This window comes from Sciurus carolinensis, chromosome 4, assembly GCF_902686445.1.
Source record: "Sciurus carolinensis chromosome 4, mSciCar1.2, whole genome shotgun sequence".
Lineage (NCBI taxonomy): Eukaryota > Metazoa > Chordata > Mammalia > Rodentia > Sciuridae > Sciurus > Sciurus carolinensis.
Window position 1 is genome coordinate 114,872,631 of NC_062216.1, and position 21,132 is coordinate 114,893,762.

Genomic DNA, 21,132 nt, shown 5'->3' on the forward strand with positions numbered 1-21,132 from the left:
CTCTACAACAAAGAATCCCATAGATATGAAAGTAGATGAAATTCCAGAGAAAGATTCTAAAATAATGATTATAAAAACTTCAGTGAACTAAAGGAAGATTTAAGGAATGAATTAAGAGAGCAAATTACGGAGTGAAGGACCATTTCAATATAGAAGAAGTCATATTGAAAAGAAATCAGAACTTCTTGAAATGCAAGACTTGATGAATCAAATTAAAAATTCACATGACAGCATCACCAACAGATTAGATTGCATAGAAAATAGAACGATAGGCCTTGAATACAGGGTATATGTACTTGAATACTCAATAAGCAATAAAGGAGAAACAAATAAAGAACACGATCAGGGTATACAAGAACACTGAGACAGCATAAAGAGAACAAATCTTAGAGTCATTAGGATAGAAGAGAACATGGAGATACAGGCTAAAGGCATCAATGAGATAGTAATAAAACTTTCCTCATATCAGAAATGAGATATACATCAACACATAAGACCCCATAACAAGATCAGGACAGAAATTTTCCAAGACACATTAAAATCACAACTATAGAAAATAAGGAAAGAATACTAAAAGTTGTGAGAGAAAAATGTCAGGTTACATTTAGAGGTAAACTAATAAGGTTCACCACCAACTTCTTGACTTGGGCCCTAAATCAAGGAGATCCTGGAATGAGATATCTCAGACTCTAAAGAAAATGATTAATAGCCGAGATTAATATATCCAGCAAGGTTGTCATTCAAAATTGATGAAGAAATAAAGGCTTTTTTAAAATTTGTAAACAAATGGGATACATGTTGTTTCTCTATTTGTACATGGAGTAAAGGCATACCATTTGTGTAATCATAAATTTACATAGGGTAATGTTGTTTGATTCATTCTGTAATTTATTCCCTTCCCCCCACACCTCCCACCCCTCTTTTCCCTCTATATAGTCCTCCTTTCCTCCATTCTTGCCACCCTCCCTAACCCTAACTCTAAACCTAACACTAACCCCTCCCACCCCCCATTATGTGTCATAATCCACTTATCAGTGAGATCATTCATTCTTTGGTTTTTTGAGATTGGCTTATCTCACATAGCATGATATTCTCCAATTTCATCCATTTGCCTGCAAATGCCATAATTTTATCATTCTTTATGGCTGAGTAATATTCCATTGTATATATATACCACAATTTCTTTATCCATTCATCAATTGAAGGACATCTAGGTTGGTTTCACAATCTGGCTATTGTGAATTGAGTAGCTATGAACATTGATGTGGTTGTATCTCTGTAGTATGCTGATTTTTAGTCCTTTGGGTACAGGCCAAGGAGTGGGATAGCTGGTTCAAATTGTGGTACCATTCCAAGCTTTCTGAGGAATCTCCATACTGCTTTCCAGAGTGGCTGCACTAATTTGCAACCCCACCAGCAATGTATGAGTGTACCTTTCTCCCCATATCCTCACCAACACCTATTGTTGCTTGTGTTCTTGATAATCGCCATTCTAATTGGGGTGAGATGGAATCTTAGGGTAGTTTTGATTTGCATTTCTCTTATTATCAGGGATGTTGAACATTTTTTCATAATATCTGTTGATTGCTTGTAGATTTTCTTCTGTGAAGTGTCTGGTCATTTCCTGAGCCCATTTGTTGATTGGACTATTTGTATTCTTGGTGTAGAGTTTTTTGAGTTCTTTATATATTGTGGAAATTAGTGCTCAATCTGAAGTATGAGTGGCAAAGATTTTCTCCCACTCTGTAGGCTCTTTCTTCACATTGCTGATAGTTTCCTTTGCTGAGAGAAAGCTTTTTAGTTTGAATCTATCCCAGTTGTTGATTCTTGCTTTTATTTCTTGTGCTATGGGAGTCCTGTTAAGGAAGTCTGATCCTAAGCTGACATGTTGAAGATTTGGACCTACTTTTTCTTCTATAAGATGCAGGGTCTCTGGTCTGATTCTGAGGTCCTTGATCCATTGTGAGTTGAGTTTTGTGCAGGGTGAGAGATAGGGGTTTAATTACATTCTGTTGCATATGGATTTCCAGTTTTCCCAGCACCATTTGTTGAAAAGGCTATCTTTTCTCCATTGCATATTTTTGGCCCCTTTGTCTAGTATGAGAAAATTGTATTTATTTGGGTTTGTGTCCATGTCCTCTATTCTGTACCATTGATCTACCTGTCTATTTTGGTACCAATACCATACCGTTTTTGTTACTACTGCTTTGTAGTAAAGTTGAAGATCTGGTATTGCGATACCCCCTGCTTCACTCTTTCTGCTAAGGATTACTTTAGCTATTCTGGGTTTCTTATTCTTCCAGATGAATTTCATCATTGCTTGCTCTATTTCTGTAAGGTATATCATTGGGATTTTAATTGGAATTGCATTTAATCTGTATAGCACTTTTGGTAGTATGGCCATTTTGACAATATGAATTCTGCCTATCCAAGAACATGGGAGATCTTTTAATCTTCTAAGATTTTCTTTAATTTCTTTCTTTAGTGTTTTGTAGTTCTCATTGTAGAGGTCTTTCACCTCTTTTGTGAGATTGATTCCCAAGTATTTTATTTTTTTCGATGCTATTGTGAATGGGATAGTTTTCCTAACTTCTTTTTCTGAGGATTCATCACTTATGTATAAAATGCATTGGATTTATGAGCATTGATCTTGTAACCTGCTACTTTACTGAATGCACTTATGAGTTCTAAAAGTTTTCTAGTGGAATTTCCCAGTTCTTCTAAATATACAATCATGTCGTCAGTGAACAAGAGTAGTTTGAGTTCTTCTTTTCCTGTTTGTATCCCTTTAAGTTCTTTGGTTTGTCTAATTGCTCTGGCTAGAGTTTCAAGGACAATGTTGAATAAAAGTGGTGAAAGAGGGCATCCTTGCCTTGTTCCAGTTTTTAGGGGGAATGCTTTCAGTTTTTCACCATTTAGAATGACACTGGCCATGGGCTTAGCATAGATGGCCTTTACAATGTTAAGGAATGTTCCCACTATCCCTATTTTTTCTAGTGTTTTGAGCATGAAGGGGTGCTGTATTTTATCAAATGCCTTTTCTGCATCTATTGAAATAATCATGTGATTTTTAACTTTAAGCCTATTGATATGGTGAATGACATTTATTGATTTCCGGTTGTTGAACCAACCTTGCATCCCTGGGATAAAATGCACTTGATCTTGGTGCACTATCTTTTTAATATATTTTTGTATGCGAGTTGCTAAAATTATGTTGAGAATTTTTGTGTTGATGTTCATTAAGGATATTGGTCTGAAATTTTCTTTCCTCGTTGTGTCTCTGTCTGGTTTAGGTATTAGGGTGATATTGTCTTCATAGAATGAGTTTTGGAGGGTTCCCTTTTCTTCTATTTCATGGAATACTTTGAGAAGTATTGGAATGAGCTCTTCTTTAAAGGTTTTGTAGAACCCGGCTGAGAAACCATCTGGTCCCGGACTTTTCTTTGTTGGTAGGTTTTTGATGACCTCTTCTATTTCATTGCTTGAAATTCATTTATTTAAGTTGTTTATGTCCTCCTGTTTCAGTTTAGGTAATTCATATGTCTCTAGAAACTTGTTGATGTCTTTGAGGTTTTCTGTTTTTTTGGAGTATAGATTTTCAAACTAGCTTCTAATTATGTTTTGTATTTCACTCGTGTCTGTAGTGATGTTTCCTTGTTCATTCCAAATTTTAGTAATTTGAGTGTTCTCTCTTTCTCTTTGTTAGTGTGACTAAGGGTTTATCAATTTTGTTTATTTTTTCCAAGAACCAACTCTTTATTTTGTTAATTTTTTGATTGTTTCTTTTGTTTCAATTTCATTGATTTCAGCTCTAAGTTTAACTATTTCCTGTCTTTTACTACTTTTGGTGTTGGTCTGTTCTTCTTTTTCTAGGGTTTTGAGCTGTAGTGTTAAGTCATTTATTTGTTGATTTTTACTTCTTTTGTTGAATGCTCTCCATGAAATAAATCTTCCTCTAAGTACTGCTTTCATAGTGTCCCAGAGATTTTGATATGATGTGTCTTTGTTCTCGTTTACTTCTAAGAATTTTTAAATTTCCCTCCTGATGTCTTCTGTTATCCATTCATCATATAATAGCGTATTATTTAATCTCCAGGTGTTGGAGAAGTTTTTGTTTTTTATTCTGTCCTTTATTTCTAATTCCAATTCATTATGATGTGATAGAATACAAGGTAGTATCTCTATCTTCTTGTATTTGCTAACAGTAGTTTTGTGGCATAATATATGGTCTATTTTAGAGAAGTATCCATGTGCTGCTGAGAAGAAAGTGTATTCGTTCTTTGTTGGATGGTATATTCGATATATGTCGGTTAAGTCTAACTTGTTCATTGTGTTATTGAGATCTATGATTTCTTTGTTCAATTTTTGTTTGAAAGATCTATCCAGTGGAGAGAGAGGTGTGTTAAAATTGCCTAGTATTATTGTGTTGTGGTGTATTTGATTTCTGGAATTGAGAAGGATTTGTGTGACGTACATGGATGACGTACATCTATGGGGCATAGATATTTATGATTGTTATGTCTTGCTGATTTATGCTTCCCTTAAGCAGTATGTAATGTCCTTCTTTATCCCTTCTGACTAACTTTGGCTTGAAGTCCACAATATCTGAAATGAGGATGGATACTCCAGCTTTTTTGCTGTGTCCGTGTACATGGTATGTTTTTTCCCATCCTTTCACCTTTAGTCTATGGGTATCTCTTTCTGTGAGATGAGTCTCTTGCAGGCAGCATATTGTTGGATTTTTCTTTTTAACTCAATCTGCCAGTCTATGTCTTTGATTGATGAGTTCAGGCCATTAACATTCAGGGTTATTATTGTGATATGATTTGTATTCCCAATCATTTGACTCATTTTTGTTTTTTGACATGATTTGGTTTCTCCTTTATTTGGCTATTCCTTTAGGCTAGTTCTTCCTGTTGCTGATTTGCATTGTTGTTTTTCATCTCTTCCTCATGGAATATTTTGCTGAGAATGTTCTGTAATGCCGGCTTTCTTTTTGTAAATTCTTTTAGCTTTTGTTTATCATGGAAGGATTTTATTTCGTTGTCAAATCTGAAAATGAGTTTTGCTGGGTGTAAGATTCTTGGTTGGCATCCATTTTATTTCAGGGCTTGGTAAATGTTGTTCCAGGCCCTTCTAGCTTTTAAAGTCTGGATTGAAAAATCTGCTGATATTCTTATTGGTTTCCCCTGAATGTAATTTGATTCTTTTCTCTTGCAGCCTTTAAAATTCTGTCTTTATTTTGTATGTTAGGTATTTTCATAATAATGTGTCTTGGTGTGGGTCTGTTGTAATTTTGTATATTTGGAGTCCTATAAGCCTCTTGTACTTGGTTTTCCATTTCATTCCTCCGATTTGGGAAATTTTCTGATATTATTTCATTGAATAGATTGTTCATTCCTTTGGTTTGTTTCTCTAAGCCTTCCTCAATCCCAATAATTCTTAAATTTGGCCTTTTCATGAAATCCCATAATTCTTGTAGATTCTGTTCATGATTTCTTACCATCTTCTCTGTTTGGTCAACTTTGTTTTCAAGATTAAATATTTTTTCTTTGATATCTGAGGTTCTGTCTTCCAGGTGTTCTATCCTATTGGTTATGCTTTCTATGGAGTTTTTAACTTGGTTTATTGTTTCCTTCATTTCAAGGATTTCTGTTTGTTTTTTTTTTTCAACATCTCTAACTCTTTATTGAAGTGATCTTTTGCTTTCTGTATTTGCTCTTTTAACTGTTAATTGTTGTGATCATTTAATGCCTGCATTTGCTCTTTCATCTCCTCCTTCAATGCCTGCATTTGCTCTTTCATCTCCTCGTTTGCTTCCCTGATTGTTTTAATTGTGTACATTCTGAACTCCCTTTCTGACATTTCTTCTGCTGTGCTGTCATTGGGTTTTTTTGATATAGTGTCTAGGTTTGTTTGGGACATTTTCTTCCCTTGTTTTCTCATATTGGTCAGATATCAGTGGGACTCTGAGATACTGCAGATTTCCTCTTTGGCTTATAGTCCCTGTAGATTTCCAGTATATCACCTCCCAGCCTTCAGTAGCCTGAAGTCTTAGAGGAACTTGATAATTCAGTGCTTCTGAAGAAAGCTGCCCCTAGCCCGCTACTGGGTCCAGGGCTGGGGGCTGGTTTTTCATGGAAATCCTGTCACTGGGTGGTCCTGCTCCTAGAAGCTTGCTATAGACAGGGCTTGCCCCCACCTGAGGGAGCCAAGCTGCTCTGGGAAAGCCTCTCCCTGTCCTGCTCTGGTCCCAGAAGCTGCCTGCGCACCAGGGCCCGCCACTGGGTTCAGGGCTTGGAGTTGGTTCTGTGTGGAAAAGTCTCACTGGGCGGGCCTGCTCCTAGAAGGTGACTGTGGATCCCTCCTGCTGCCGGAGAGAGCAGGGTTGCTTGGGTAAGTGTCTCGCTGTCCTTCCCTGGTCCCAGAAGCCTCCTGCAGGCTGGGGCCTGCTGCTGGGTTCAGGGCTTCGGTTGGCTCTGTGCGGAAAAGCTCCTACTGGGTGGGCCTGCTCCTAGAAGCTGGCTGTGGATCACGCCTGCAGCTGGAGGGAGGGAGCAGGGCTGCCCTGCCCTGCTTTGAGAAGCTGCCCCTGTCGGGGCCTGGCTGCCTGGGCCGAGCTTCATCCGGTGGGAGAGACTCACCCAGTGGCTCTATGTTGGTCTGAGTCTCTCAATACCTCCCCTTCATGAATCCTGAGTTCTGGAGCTATGGGAGATGCAATCACTCTCTAGTCCACCATCTTGGATCTCAATATCTTAAAAAAGGAAAAATTGACAGATGGGGGACAAGAAATCAAGGTTAGAAGTTTTTGCTATCGTGGCATTGCATATACATGCCAGGCAGCATTCCTAGTTTTTGAGAATCTCCACGCTCTTGTGCAGAGTGGTTGTACTAATTTTCAATTTCATCAACAATGTAAGAGTGTACCTTTTCCCTCACATCCTTACCAACATTTATTATTGTTTGTGCTCTTGATAATTGCCATTCTGACTCGAATGAGAAAAAAATCTTAGTGTTGCTTTGATTTGCACTTCCCTGATTGTAGAGATGCTGAAAATTTTTCATGTACTTTTTGGCCATTTGTGTTTCTTTTTTTTGAGAAATGTATGTTTGGTTCTTTTGCCAATTTATCATTTGGGTTATTTATAGGGTTTCTTCCAAATTCAGTATGGGTGAAGGAAAGGGTTTCTGTTGGAGGGATGAGCCAGCTGTACAGTAATCACTAAAACACTTATTTAATAAAATAACCATGGGAGACAATTATCTTTTTTAAGTTAGAGGGGGCACGACAGATTGAGCCACGCTAAGATCTGGCTTCTAAAAAGATGGAGGAGCCCACCTTCCCTTTATTTATAGTCATACAGGTAAAGGGGGACCAGGAGGAGATTCTTGTATGAGGAACAGAATGTGGTGGAGTTAAGGAAGCCAGTTGCTTTTAGTGGGTCATCCCAATAAGATCAACAAATTATCCAGTGGTCAGTCACTGCACTGATATCACATACTTCAGGTGATCTATAACAATCTCTCGATATTCCAGTTCCTAAAGGCCAGATTTCTATGTCTGACAGTTCATCAAGACTGGTTTTAATTGCTGATCATAAATGACTCCCCAAAGTTATTGATTTTTTTTTCCTTTAAAAAATTTGCTCTAATTAGTTATACATGGATATAAAATGCATTCTTACACATCATGCATAAATGGAGTATAACTTCTCATTCTTCTGGATATGCATGATGTAGGTGGGATCACACCAGTTGTATAGTCATATACACACATAGGGTATTAATGTCTGATTCATTCTACTATCCTTCCTACCCCATACCTTCTCCCTTTCCCTCACTCCCCTCTGTCTAATCCAAAATACTTCTGTTCTTCCCTAGCCACCCCGCTGCCAATTGTGAATTAGCATACACATATAAGAGAAAACATTTGGACTTCAGTTTCTTGGGATGGACTTATTTTGCTTAGCATGATATTCTCCAGCTCTATCCATTTACCAATAAATGCCATAATTTCATCCTTTTTAAGGCTGAGTAATATTGCATTATGTATATATACCACATTTTCTTTATTCATTCATCTGTTGAAGAGCACCTAGGTTGGTTCCTTAGTTTAATTAATGTGATTTGAGCTGCTATAAAAACAACACTAAGAGGAAATTTTATCATACAGAGTACCTATATTAAAAGATTAGAGCGATCCACCCAAAAGTAAGCTTATGCTCCACCTCAATATCTTAAAAAAGGAAAAATTGACAGATGGGGGATATGAAATCAGGGTTACAAGGAGTTTAATTTAATTTTCATTTGTTAAAGAGGCTGTCCTTTCTATAACGTATGTTTTTGGTGCCTTTGTCTCTTCTATTCTTTTCCATTGGTCTATGTGTCTGTTTTGGTGCCAATACTATGCCATTTTTGCTAACTTTAAGTCCTTTGGGTATAAACTGAGGAGTGGGATAGCTGGGTCAAATGATGATTCCATTCCAAATTTTCTGAGGAATCTCCACACTGCTTTCCATAGTGAATGCACTAATTTGCAGTCCCACCAGCAAGGTATTAGTGTTCCTTTCCCCCCACATCCTCACCATTACTTATCATTGCTTATATTCTCAATAATTATCATTCTGACTGGAGTGAGATGGAATCTCAGTGTTTTTTGATTTGCATTTCTATAATTGCTACAGGTGTCGAACACTTTTTAATATATATTTTGATCAATTGTATTTCTTCTGTGAAGTGTCTCTTCAGTTTCTTAGCCCATTTATTGATTGGGTTATTTATTTTTCTGGTGTTAAGTTTTTTGAGTTCTTTATATATCCTGGAGATTAATATTCTTTTTTTTATTGTAAACAAATGGGATACATGTTGTTTCTCTGTTTGTACATGGAGTAAAGGCGTACCGTTTGTGTAATCATAAATTTACATAGGGTAATATTGTTTGATTCATTCTGTTATTTTCTCCCTTCTCCCCACCCCTCCCACCCCTCTTTTCCCTCTATATAGTCCTTCCTTCCTCCATTCTTGCCACCCTCCCTAACCCTAACCCTAAACCTAACCCTAACACTAACCCCTCCCACTCCCCATTATGTGTCACCATCAACTTATCAGCGAGATCATTCGTCCTTTGGTTTTTTGAGATTGGCTTATCTCACTTAGCATGATATTCTCCAATTTCATCCATTTGCCTTCAAATGCCATAATTTTATCATTCTTTATGGTGGAGTAATATTCCATTGTATATATATACCACAGTTTCTTTATCCATTCATCAAATTGAAGGACATCTAGGTTGGTTCCACAATATGGTTATTGTGCATTGAGCAGCTATGAACATTGTTGTGGCTGTATCTCTGTAGTATGCTGATTTTTAGTCCTTTGGGTACAGGCCAAGGAGTGGGATAGCTGGGTCAAATGGTGGTTCCATTTCAAGCTTTCTGAGGAATCTCCATACTGCTTTCCAGAGTGGCTGCACTAATTTGCAACCCCACCAGCAATGTATGAGTGTACCTTTCTCCCCACATCCTCACCAACACCTGTTGTTGCTTGTGTTCTTGATAATCGCCATTCTAATTGGGGTGAGATGGAATCTTAGGGTAGTTTTGATTTGCATTTCTCTTATTATCAGGGATGTTGAACATTTTTTCATAATATCTGTTGATTGCTTGTAGATTTTCTTCTGTGAAGTGTCTGGTCATTTCCTGAGCCCATTTGTTGATTGGACTATTTGTATTCTTGGTGTAGAGTTTTTTGAGTTCTTTATATATTGTGGAAATTAGTGCTCAATCTGAAGTATGAGTGGCAAAGATTTTCTCCCACTCTGTAGGCTCTCTCTTCACATTACTGATAGTTTCCTTTGCTGAGAGAAAGCTTTTTAGTTTGAATCCATCCCAGTTGTTGATTCTTGCTTTTATTTCTTGTGCTATGGGAGTCCTGTTAAGGAAGTCTGATCCTAAGCTGACATGTTGAAGCTCTGGACCTACTTTTTCTTCTATAAGATGAAGGTCTCTGGTCTAATTCCGAGGTCCTTGATCCATTGTGATTGATTTTTGTGCAGGGTGAGAGATAGGGGTTTAGTTTCATTCTGTTGCATATGGATTTCCAGTTTTCCCAGCACCATTTGTTGAAGAGGCTATCTTTTCTCCATTGCATATTTTTGGCCCCTTTGTCTAGTATGAGAAAATTGTATTTATTTGGGTTTGTGTCCATGTCCTCTATTCTGTACCATTGATCTACCTGTCTATTTTGGTACCAATACCATGCCGTTTTTGTTACTATTGCTTTGTAGTAGAGTTGAAGATCTGGTATTGCGATACCCCCTGCTTTGCTCTGAGATTAATATTCTATATGAGGTGCATGTGGTGAAGATTTTCTCCCATTCTATAGTCTATCTTCATGTTATTAATTATTTCTTTTGCTGAGAAGAGACTTTTTAGTTTGAATTCATCCTATTTATTGATTCTTGATTTTACTTCTGGCACTTTAGGTGTCTTGTTAAGGAAGTCAAATGCTAGGCTGACATGGTGAAGATTTGGTCCTACTTTTTCTTGTATTAGGTGCAGGGTCTCTGTTCTAGTGTCTAAGTCTTTGATGTACTTTGAATTGAGTTTCATGCAAGGTGAGGGGTTTAATTTAACTTTCATTTGTTAAAGAGGCTGTCCTTTCTATAACGTATGTTTTTGGTGCCTTTATCTCTTCTATTTTCCATTGGTCTATGTGTCTGTTTTGGTGCCAATACTATGCCATTTTTGTTACTATGGCTCTGTAGTTTAAGGTCAGATATTGGGATGCCTCCTAGTTCACTCTTCTTTCTAAGAATTGCTTTGGCTATTCTGGGTCTTTTCTTTTTCCCAAAGAATTTCATGATTCCTTTTTCTAGTTCTATGAAGAATGTCATAGGGATTTTAATGGGAATTGAGTTAAATCTGTATGACACTTTTGGTAGTATGGCCATTTTGACAATGGTAATTCTGCCTATCCAAGAGCAAGGGAGATATTTCCATCTTCTAAGGTATCCTTCAAGTGTTCTCTAGTTTTCATTGCAGAGATCTTTCTCATCTTTTGTGAGATTGATTTCCAAGTATTTTATTTTATTTTTTGAGCCTATTGTGAATGGGATACTTTTCCTAATTCTCTTTTGATGTATTCATCACTGATGTATAGGAATGTGTTTGATATGTGGGTGTTGATTTTATATCCTGCTATTTTCTTAATTCATTTTTTAGTTCTAGAACATTTCTGGTGGAATTGGGTATTATAAATAAAGAATAATGTCATTGGCAAGTAGTGATAGTTTGAGTTCTTATTTTCCTATTTATATCATTTTAATTTCTTACTTTTGCTAATTTTTTCTGACTAGAGATTCAAGGAATATATTAAATAGAAGTGGTGAAAGAGAGCAACCTTGCCTTTTTCCAGTTTTTGGAGGGAATGCTTTCAACGTTTCTCTGTTTAGACTAATATTGGACTTAAGTTTAGCATATATAGCTTTTTCAGTGTTGAGGCATATTCCTACTATCCCTAGTTTTTCTAGTGTTTTGAAGATGAAGGTGTGCTATATTTCGCCAAGGGCTTTTCCTGTATCTATTGAGATGATCATATGATTCTTGTCTTTACTTGTATTGATGTGATGAATTATACTTACTGATTTCTGTATATTGAACCAACCTTGAATCCCTGGGAAGATCCCCACTTGATAATGGTGCACTATCTTTTTAATATATTTTTGTATGTGATTTGCCAGAACTTTATTGAAAATTTTTGCATCTATGTTTATCAGGGACGTTGATCTGAAGTTTTATTTCCTTGATGTGTCTCTGTCTTTTTTTTTTTTTTTTTGGTATCAGAGTGATGGTGGCTTCATACAATGAATTTGGAAGAGTTCCTTCCTTTTCCATTTCATGGAATAATTAGAGGAGTATTGGTGTATGTTCTTCCTTGAAGTTCTTATGGAACTCAGATGTGAATCTGTCTGGTTCTGGACTTTTCTTTGTTGGTAGGCTTTTGATGTCATTTACTATTTCATTGCTTGAAATTGATCTGTATAATTGTGTATGTACTCCTGATTCAGTTTGGGTAGGTCACATGCCTCTAGAAATTTGTTGATGTCTTTGAGATTTTTTATTTTATTGGATTATGAATTTTCACAATAGTTTCTAATTATCTTCTTATTTCAGTAGTATCTAGCATGATATTTCCTTTTTCATCATGAATTTTAGTAATTTGAGTTTTCTCTCTCGTTGGGGTGGCTAAGGTTTTATCAATTTTGTTTATTTTTTTGAAAAAAAAAACAACTTTTTTGTTTTCTTTGAACATTAAAGTTTTATTGTCTCGATACAAAACATTCCAAAAAGAGAAAATGATCTATAATACCTAAGTTCTATATTCAACTACCAGTAAAATGAGAAAACATTTTATCTTTCCATTTCTTTTACAACTAATATAAAGCAAGACAAATCAAGACCAACTCTTTCATCAATGGAAAAACTAAACCTTCTGGGTCTTTAAGTTATTTGTTATAAAAGTATCTGGTCATTTAAGCATACTCCTTACTTTGAATTTAGTGTTCATACTACAATTAGTGTATTCTATAATATCTTCAAGAAATCTAAATAAAATCTCAAGAACCAAAAGGTCCTCACAGAAGCAGCAACTCAGGTAATTTAATTATGGAAGACTTGAGCTAAGACAGCTATTCAAGTGCAACTACTTTATTGGTCAGTATCCTCATGGTCTGTGACTTAAAAATGCGACCAATGAGAGTTAAAATTTATTTTCCTGAATCACAAATGTTAAACATGATAGTATTATACCATGCAAAAATTCTCAGAAGTTGAGCTGCTTCCTCTAACCCAACAATTCTGTTTTGAGAACATTGATACTTAAATTATTGGCTCTGGTCTCCAAAGCAATAAACTGGTTTTACTGGCTTTCCACCTTTCTAGCAATGTTTCCAGTTGTTATTTCCATTTTCCCCATGTTACTCCTTGCTTTAGTTTTGCTGTAAAACTGAACCTGATAAACTAATGCCAAAATAAGTTTCACTTGCTGAAAATCAAGACACTTCTGGAAAAAAGAGTTACAAGTTATCATTTAATGCCTATCATAAGTCAACTATTTTTTTTTTTTGCAATGCTGGGGATGAACCCAGAGCCTTCAGGTATGATAGGCAGGTGCTCCACCACTGAGCTACATCCTCAGCCCCAAACTCAACTTTCTGATATCCAGTGATACTTAGTTCTAAATTGCAGAGTTGCTTCAGCCAAATGAAATGAAAGCCAAAGCTATAAATTCTCTCTCTATATAGCCACAATAACTTCTTGAGTACCTCCACTTGCCAATTTCTTTGTTTCCCTTTCTCCATTTCATCAATTTTAAATAACTACCAATCCCTAGTTAAGAGTTGTTAACCAACAGTAATGCCTTCCTCAGATCCACAAGAACCCTTGAAGACAAAAATCTATTGCCTGCACCAAACCAATTTCAATGAGCACTACTTAAGGGACCGCTGTGACTGATCGACAATCAGCATTCTTCTGCTTCAACAACTCAGCATTTTATTTCTCTTGCTGCCAACTTTATCTACTGTGAATACATCAGCACTCCATGATCACAATGACCATAAATCCTCAACCATCTTTGCTGTTTCACAGGTATTTGGTTCTTTAAATCTGATGTGAAATGCTGGTAGATTCACTCTTTAGAAGTCATAATAAGCCTTTAGGAAGTTGGAGATAACTTCATTGCTTATCTATTTTCTCCTTTGCAATCAAGCTGTTCCTTTAAAAGTGAGACACTACAGAGTTGCAAAAATTTGAAACAGTAAGAGCAGCTTCATGGTTGGTTTTGGTCAAACTTTTTATTTAGTATTCTGTAGTTGTTTAACACGAACTTAAATGATCTTTTGGGGGGAGGAGAAAAGGGAAGTTCTTATAGAAAGGCGAATATGGCCAGCATTATTCATTTGTGTTTTTTTTTTGGGGGGGGGGTTGTTTACTGGGTGAACAGCACTTTCCTTATGTAGATATCTGATCTCAGGTTTTGCATACTGAGAACATTGAGATTTCAGTTGGAAGACACCCTGAAATCCTAAGAGTAGCATACCCTGATCACCCTCCACTAGCTGACTTCTTTGTATAGGCAGAAGGATTCATCTCTCAGTGGAGATTAATGGACATCTAGATGGCTAAATGTAGTGGAAATCTTAGAATTGCTTGCCTCATTTACTGGGAAAAACTAGATAGGAAGTGGTTTTTAGGGGCACTTTTACTTGGAAAATTGCAACACTAGTTCAACAAGTGTGACACATTTAACATTTGCTTCTTGAAAACAACTCAAAATCAAATGAAATTAAACATGTTGACGTTTTCCCCCCTCACAAAAGCATTAAAAAAAATTATGAAGGGGACTTAACAGGTAATTTAAAAAAGGCAACACAATTTTTCCTTTTAGTAGTCCTTGGGTAGTTATAACAGAATGGTTTCCACTTTCTGTTTGTTTCTTTGAAAGGGGAATTTTGGTCCAGAGTTTTGTTTCTAGTGTCTGCTTCTGCCTCCCCTTTATCAGATCTGCTTCCTCCACAGCCACCACCTCTTGGTGCTTCATGGCTTGAATTGCTGTAGGGATCATGTGGAGGAGGGTACCCCCTTCCAGAGAAGGGGAAGCCCTCATTCTCATCTGCCAGCCTGATCACCACCACTTGAGTAGAGATCACTTCAGCTGCTGAAGTAACTCTCTGGACCTCCACCCTATGAGTCACGTGAACAGCTGTGATCATCACAAGTGACTGCTTCCACCATAAGATGGCAGGGCCATCGTGTAGATGGAGCACTACTGAGTTACCGTAACTCTCCTATGAATCTCTGTAGGAACCTCCTCTTGGCTGATCTGAATAATCATGATCCAGACCACATCCATCGCTATCACTATAGTGTCTTGATAGATAGTCGTCATGTGAACTGGGATGACCACGATCACGGTAAGTACAATCTCTTGGAGGTGGTGCATCATCTCTTGTGTCATGAGAACTTGAACTTGGGTAATCTCTGCTTGAATAGCTGACTTTAGTAGAATATCCATCATCTCTCGGGGACAAATAAACATCTCTACCAGAGGGCAGGAGTTCCCTTGGAGGTGGGCCTCCATAACTATCTCTTCCACGTGATATGAGAGCTCTTCCTTCCATTCCACTGCTCCTGAGAACTGGTCCTGAAGAGGCTGACCTTTTAGGAGGAGGACCCCCACTTCTTGGTGGTGGTCCTCTTTACTGGAAGAGGTCCCCTGGAGGAACTCATGTTAAAATGCATGGAAAAGCCACCATCATCCATGTGCCCTCCACGTGTGGGAGGTCCTCTAGCTCCTCACTTCCTACTCTTCTTCTAAGACCTCTGGGAGGGCCTCTGCCTCTTGCAGGTGGAGGTGGGCCATGACTACCACTTTCAAATTATGGTTTGGTGGCTTGTTCCACCTTGATGGAGTTTCCATCTAAGGACTTTCCATTCATGTCTCTGGCTGCATCCTTAGCATCTGCTGGACTTTCATTGGTGACAAAAGTACATCCTCTTGATTCGTTGGTTTCATGATCTTTCATCAAGAGCCCTTTCACTATTCTTCCATATTTGCCAAATACTGCTTCAAGGGATTTCTCATTTGTTTCTGTGTTAAGCCCATCAATGAAGAACTTTCCTGGGCCATCTGCTTCAACCTTTTTACCCCCTGATGAAGCAGAGGGGTGGTGATAGTCTCAAGCTCCTACAGCTCACCCACAAGGCCTTTCAAGAGCTCAGCATGAGTGACAGCTGCCAGATTCAGGAACAGAGCAGAGAAGTTGGTAGGACTACTGTTGCAAAGAGGGTGAACACAACATTTTGTTTTGTCAATTTTTTCATTGTTTCAATTTCATTGATTTCAGCTCTGATTCTAATTATTTCCTGTCTTCTACTGCTTTTGGTGTTGACTTGTTCTTTTTTTTTTTTTTTTTTTTCTAGGACTTGGAGATGTAATGTTAGGTCATTTATTCATTGACTTTCTATTCTTTTAATGAATGAGCTCAATGCAATGAATGTTCCTCTTAGCACTGCTTTCATAGAGGCCAGAGATTTTGATATATTGAATTGGTATTCTCACTTACCTCTAAGTATTTTGTTATTTCATACCTGATTTCTTCTACTATCAATTCGTCATTCAATAGCATATTATTTACTCTTCAGGTGTTGGAGTAGCTTCTATTTTTTATTTTATTGTTGATTTCTAATTTTGGCCCATTATGTTCTGATAGAATGCAAGGTGTTATCTATTTTTTTTTTGTATTTAAGAGTTGCTTTGTGACCTACATATGGTCTATTTTAGAGGAGTATCCTTGTGCTGCTGAGAAGAAAGTGTGTTCACTTGTTGATGGATGAAATATTCTATGAATGTTCATTAAGTCTAAATTACTTGATTGTATTGTTTGGTTCTATAGTTTGTTTAGTTTTTGTTTGGGAGATGTATCCAGTAGTGAGAGACATGTGTTAAAGTCATCCAGTATTATTTTGTTGTGGTCTATTTGATTCTTGAAATTGAGAAGGGTTTATTTGATGTATATCTATGCTCCATTGTTTGGGGCATAAATATTTACAATTGGTATATTTTACTAATGTATCTTTTCCTTAATCAGTATGAAATGTCCTTCTTTGTCTTTTCTGATTATCTTTGGCTTGAAGTTCAGTTTATCTGATATGAGCATGGAAACTCCTGCTTGCTTACATGATCCATGTGCGTGATATGTTTTTTCCCATCCTTTCACCTTCAGTCTATGGATGTCTTTGTCTATGAGGTGAGTCTCTTGGAGACAGCATATTGTTGGGTCTTTTTTTTTAATCCAATCTGCCAGTCTTTTGATTGATGAGTTTAGGCCATTAACATTAAAGGTTATTATTGAAATGTGATTTGTATTTCCAGTCATTTTGACTTACTTTCTCCTTTGATTGACTCTTCCTTTAGTGTAGTTCCTTACTTTGTTCATTTTCACTTTTTTTTTCATTTCATCCTCATGGAATATTTTGTTGAGAATGTTCTGTAGTGCAGGCTTTCTAGTTGTGAATTCTTTTAACTTTTGTTTATCAGGGAAGATTTTTATTTCATCTTAAAATCTGAAGCTTAATTTTGCTGGATATAGAATTCTTGACTGGCATCCATTTTATTTCAGAGCTTGGTATATGTTATTCCAGGACCTCTTAAGTTTGAGGGTCTGGGTTGCAAAATCAGTTGAGCTGAATTGATTTCTTCCTACATGTATTATGGTTTTTTTCTCTCACAGCCTTTAGAATTCTAACCTTATTTTATATGTTAGTCATTTTCATTATAATACCTTGGTGTGGGTTTATTGTAATTTTGTACATTTGGGGTCCCTTAAACCTCTTGTATTTGATTTTCCATTTCATTTTTAGGTTTGGGAAATTTTCTGATACTTTTTCATTGAAAAGATTGTACATTCCTATGGTTTGTATCTTCACACCTTCATATATCCCAATAAATCTTAAATTTAATCTTTTCATGTTATCCTATAGTTCTTGGAAGTTCTATTCATGGTTTCTTACCATCTTCTCTGTGTGGTCAACTTTATTTTCAAGATAATACATTTTGTCCTCATTGCCTGAAGTTCTGTCTTCCACGTGGTCTGTTGGTGATACTTTCCATAAAACTTTTAATTTGGTTTGTTGATTTCTTCATTTTGAGAATTTCTACTTGATTTCTTTTCAGAATCTCTATCTTTTTATTGAAGTGATCTTTCACCTCCTGAAATTTATCTCTGATTTCACTCCTTATGTTGTCATTTATGTCAGAGATCAGTTTAACTATGTACCTTCTAAACTCCTCTGACATTTCTTCTACTTTGTTATAAAGGGATTCTAGTATTAGGCCTCTTGGTTTATTTGGAGTGCTGTATTCTCTTGTTTTTTTCATATTATTTGTGTGTATTCCCATCTAACCATGTGGCTATGAGGCAGCACAATTTCTACCCTGTAGGCTTACAGTGTCCCTGCAGGTTCCCAATACCTTGCCTTTAAGGGGGAGAACAATATTAATAGCACCCAAATGCAAACAATATACAGCCTTAAACCAAATAGTTCCTATTAAGATGTCTATAGTTTGTCACAATAAACAGAAATGATATGTTCAATTATTGTCTACAATATCAACAGTATGTTTGTGAAAGGGTTTAAAATTTCTAATGGTGGATAAAGAGAGAACAGAAGCGGTGTAGGATGTGATGTTTATGAGGAAACAGGACAGAACACAGAAGTAAAAGATTATAAGAAGAGTGAAATCAGTAGAGGTTGGCTGTTAGCAGGAGAAAAGAAAGATAATCCATGAAAACATATAAGTGAGAGGAAAAGCATGTAAATGAATAAAAGAAAAAGAACAAAAATTATAGACAAAATAAAAAAGTAAAAATAAAGGATAACACAACAAAACTGTAATATATTATTCAGACATCCCAGTCCTCAATGAACTGATGCATGAAAAATATTTGGTTTCAAAAACGGTAGAGATGTGAGAGAGAGAAAAGAAAAAAAGAAAAAAAAATGAAAGAAAAATATCTCAATGGAAAGTCATACAGTTGTTTCTGTTGGTGTTCAAAAGTTTCTCAGCTTCCCTCCTTAGTTGATAGGTGGTGTTGTCTGGAGTTTGATGTTAGTTCCACCCTCAGGATGGTGAGGATTGCTAGGGTGGAAGGATTAGTCCTGGAGGAGAGGTATAGTAATTTCTGGGCCATGTTGGAAGGCTGTACCCCAGGAATCTCCTTTGGGTTCCACCTTTGTGATGTAGGAACCTTATCTTAGTCTCATATGTAGACTGCAGACCCTACAATTCCTGGTCTCTGATTTACTCTCCAAATTCAATCTCTCCTGCCCCCACCCTTTTGAATTCCAGGCCAGGCACTTCTCTTCCAGGCAGTCCTGAGGGCTGAGTGATGGGACTTGTGTGTCTATCACAAAGAAGTGTTCTGTTATTGGGTGGATCAAGACCAGGAGCTGAGAAATGTGGGCTGCCATGTAGCTATGAGTGCTGGGCCAGGTTGGTGGCTAGGGAGGGGTTGGGAGTCTGGAGATTGGGGAGCTGGAGGGCCCTGTTGGGTGCTGGACCTGGTGGGACCAGGGGCTTGGTGGATGCTTAACTGAGAGGGAGTTGGGGATCCCAAGAGTGCTGGCCCAAGTGAACCCTGGGAACCCAGTGGGGTCCAGACCAGCTGACTGGGTTGGCTGAGAGCAAGATACCCTCATACCCTTTCCCAACTTTCCAACCCAGTATAGTCTGCCCTGTCCATTCCCTTGTGCTTCAAGACTAGAGCTGGGGAGAGCCGAGCTCTCTCTAGCCTCTCTAACCTGTGTTCCCCTGGAGGCAAATGCTGCCAATTTCTGACTTTCCACAGGATTGCCCATGTAGACAAGCCCATGTAGACCTAACTGTAAACTCATGGATCTGGGTTTCGGTTTCTGTAGGCTCTTCCATGATGTAGGCCCAAGATCTCAGTGTTGTTTAAATTTGCAATTAGAGAGACTAACATGGATGTGCCCACATAAGGAGTGACCATGTGAAGAAGCAGCAAGATGGTACTATTGGGACACCTAGCAGGAGCACCTCAGGTATAACCAAACCTGCAGGCACCTTGATGTTGGACTTCCAGGTCCTGGCTGGCATCCCTAGATGGAGTCTTCTGTGTTTTAAGATGGCAGAATCCTTGGTGCAGGTGGCATGCGCTATTCAGAGAAGAGTGAGTAAAGCACTGTAGCATACAACTGTACCTTGGCTGGCTCGAGTGGAAACTATGGGAAGAAAAGGAAATGGGACAAGTAGGCAGCTGAGACCGACCCCCTGGCCCACCTGGTCATCATGCCCACACCATAAGCACTGTACCACAAGGCATCCACCCTCCGTCCCAACGGGCCCTGGACCTGCCACCTACCTCCCTGCAGCTGCCCGTTGCCCCCTCAGTGTTCGCACAGCTGTTGACGTCTTCCTTACATTCCCACAATGCTCTGGCCAGGACACAGCCCCAGCCACTGTCCCTCCTACCAAGACTTTAGAATAGCTCTTGGTGTCTGTACCTCCTGGTCCTTAGATTGCCCTCTCTCTACCTGAAAGCTTTTGTTTTGTGCTCATAATTTTGTGCAACATTACTGTATGAGTGGATGTTTATTGAGTTCATTGGTCAATATTTGGCCCATTTTTATCATTCTTATATCAATTTTGTCCTTTTGAATATGTAGAGTAGAGAAGAATCTCATGATTCTACCTAAATTTTTATCAACAGCTATTTAGTCTTTCTGGGGTTAAAACACACACACACACACACACAAACACACACACACACACACACACACATGCAGGCACACAGTTATGTGGTTCAGATGGCTTAGTTTAAAACAATGATTATAAAATAAAAAGGAAAAAAAAAGAAGCTGTTTTGAAGCAGCCCTCCAGACGGAGTTGGTTCTATATTATTTGTATTAAATATGAGCTGGTGAACCAATCATTTCACACCTGATTTTTTAAACCACAGGGGCACGATTAATGCAGTGCCATTACTTTTTTTTTTTTTTTCCTGGGTGAAGAAACACTGTGATGCTACTTGTTATTGTTTAAATGTATAGAAAGAAAAGGTTAAAATGTATTATCTACCTCGTTCCATGGTGTTGTTCTTTTTGGGGCAGGGGTATGCTACTCAACAATTAAAGGAATAGAAAGCTGTTGGACCAGTAGTATTTATTTATTACTTTAGAGATCACTTGTGGTACCTGTATAATGTCCCTTTTAAAATATGTTTTCTTTTTTCTTGAAACTGTATAAAGTTTTTTCCTCCTTAACATAAGCATATTGTATGTAATGACTCATTTGTACAAGGTTCTTCAGTTTATGTATAAAATGTGTATGTATATATTTTGTTTCCCTTTTTAACTCTTTTTATTTTTTGTGTATGAAACCCTGATGCCTCCAAATGAAGAGTCATAGTTGCATTAAGGGTGAGTAGCATTAATGGAAGGAAGTTGCTTTAAAAGCCATAATGTAAAACAAGAGTTGAACATTACTGAGGGAATCTTAGCAAAGCAGTCTGAGCGACTGTGGGAACTGCCTGTTTCCCCTTTGACC

The 21,132-nt window shown here is 37.6% G+C and overlaps 1 pseudogene; it reads right to left on the reverse strand.

Moving 5' to 3' along the window:
- Window positions 1-14,395: 14,395 nt before the first annotated feature.
- On the reverse strand, window positions 14,396-19,494 carry LOC124982898 (RNA-binding motif protein, X chromosome-like; annotated as a pseudogene).
- Between the last annotated feature and the right edge of the window lie 1,638 nt (window positions 19,495-21,132).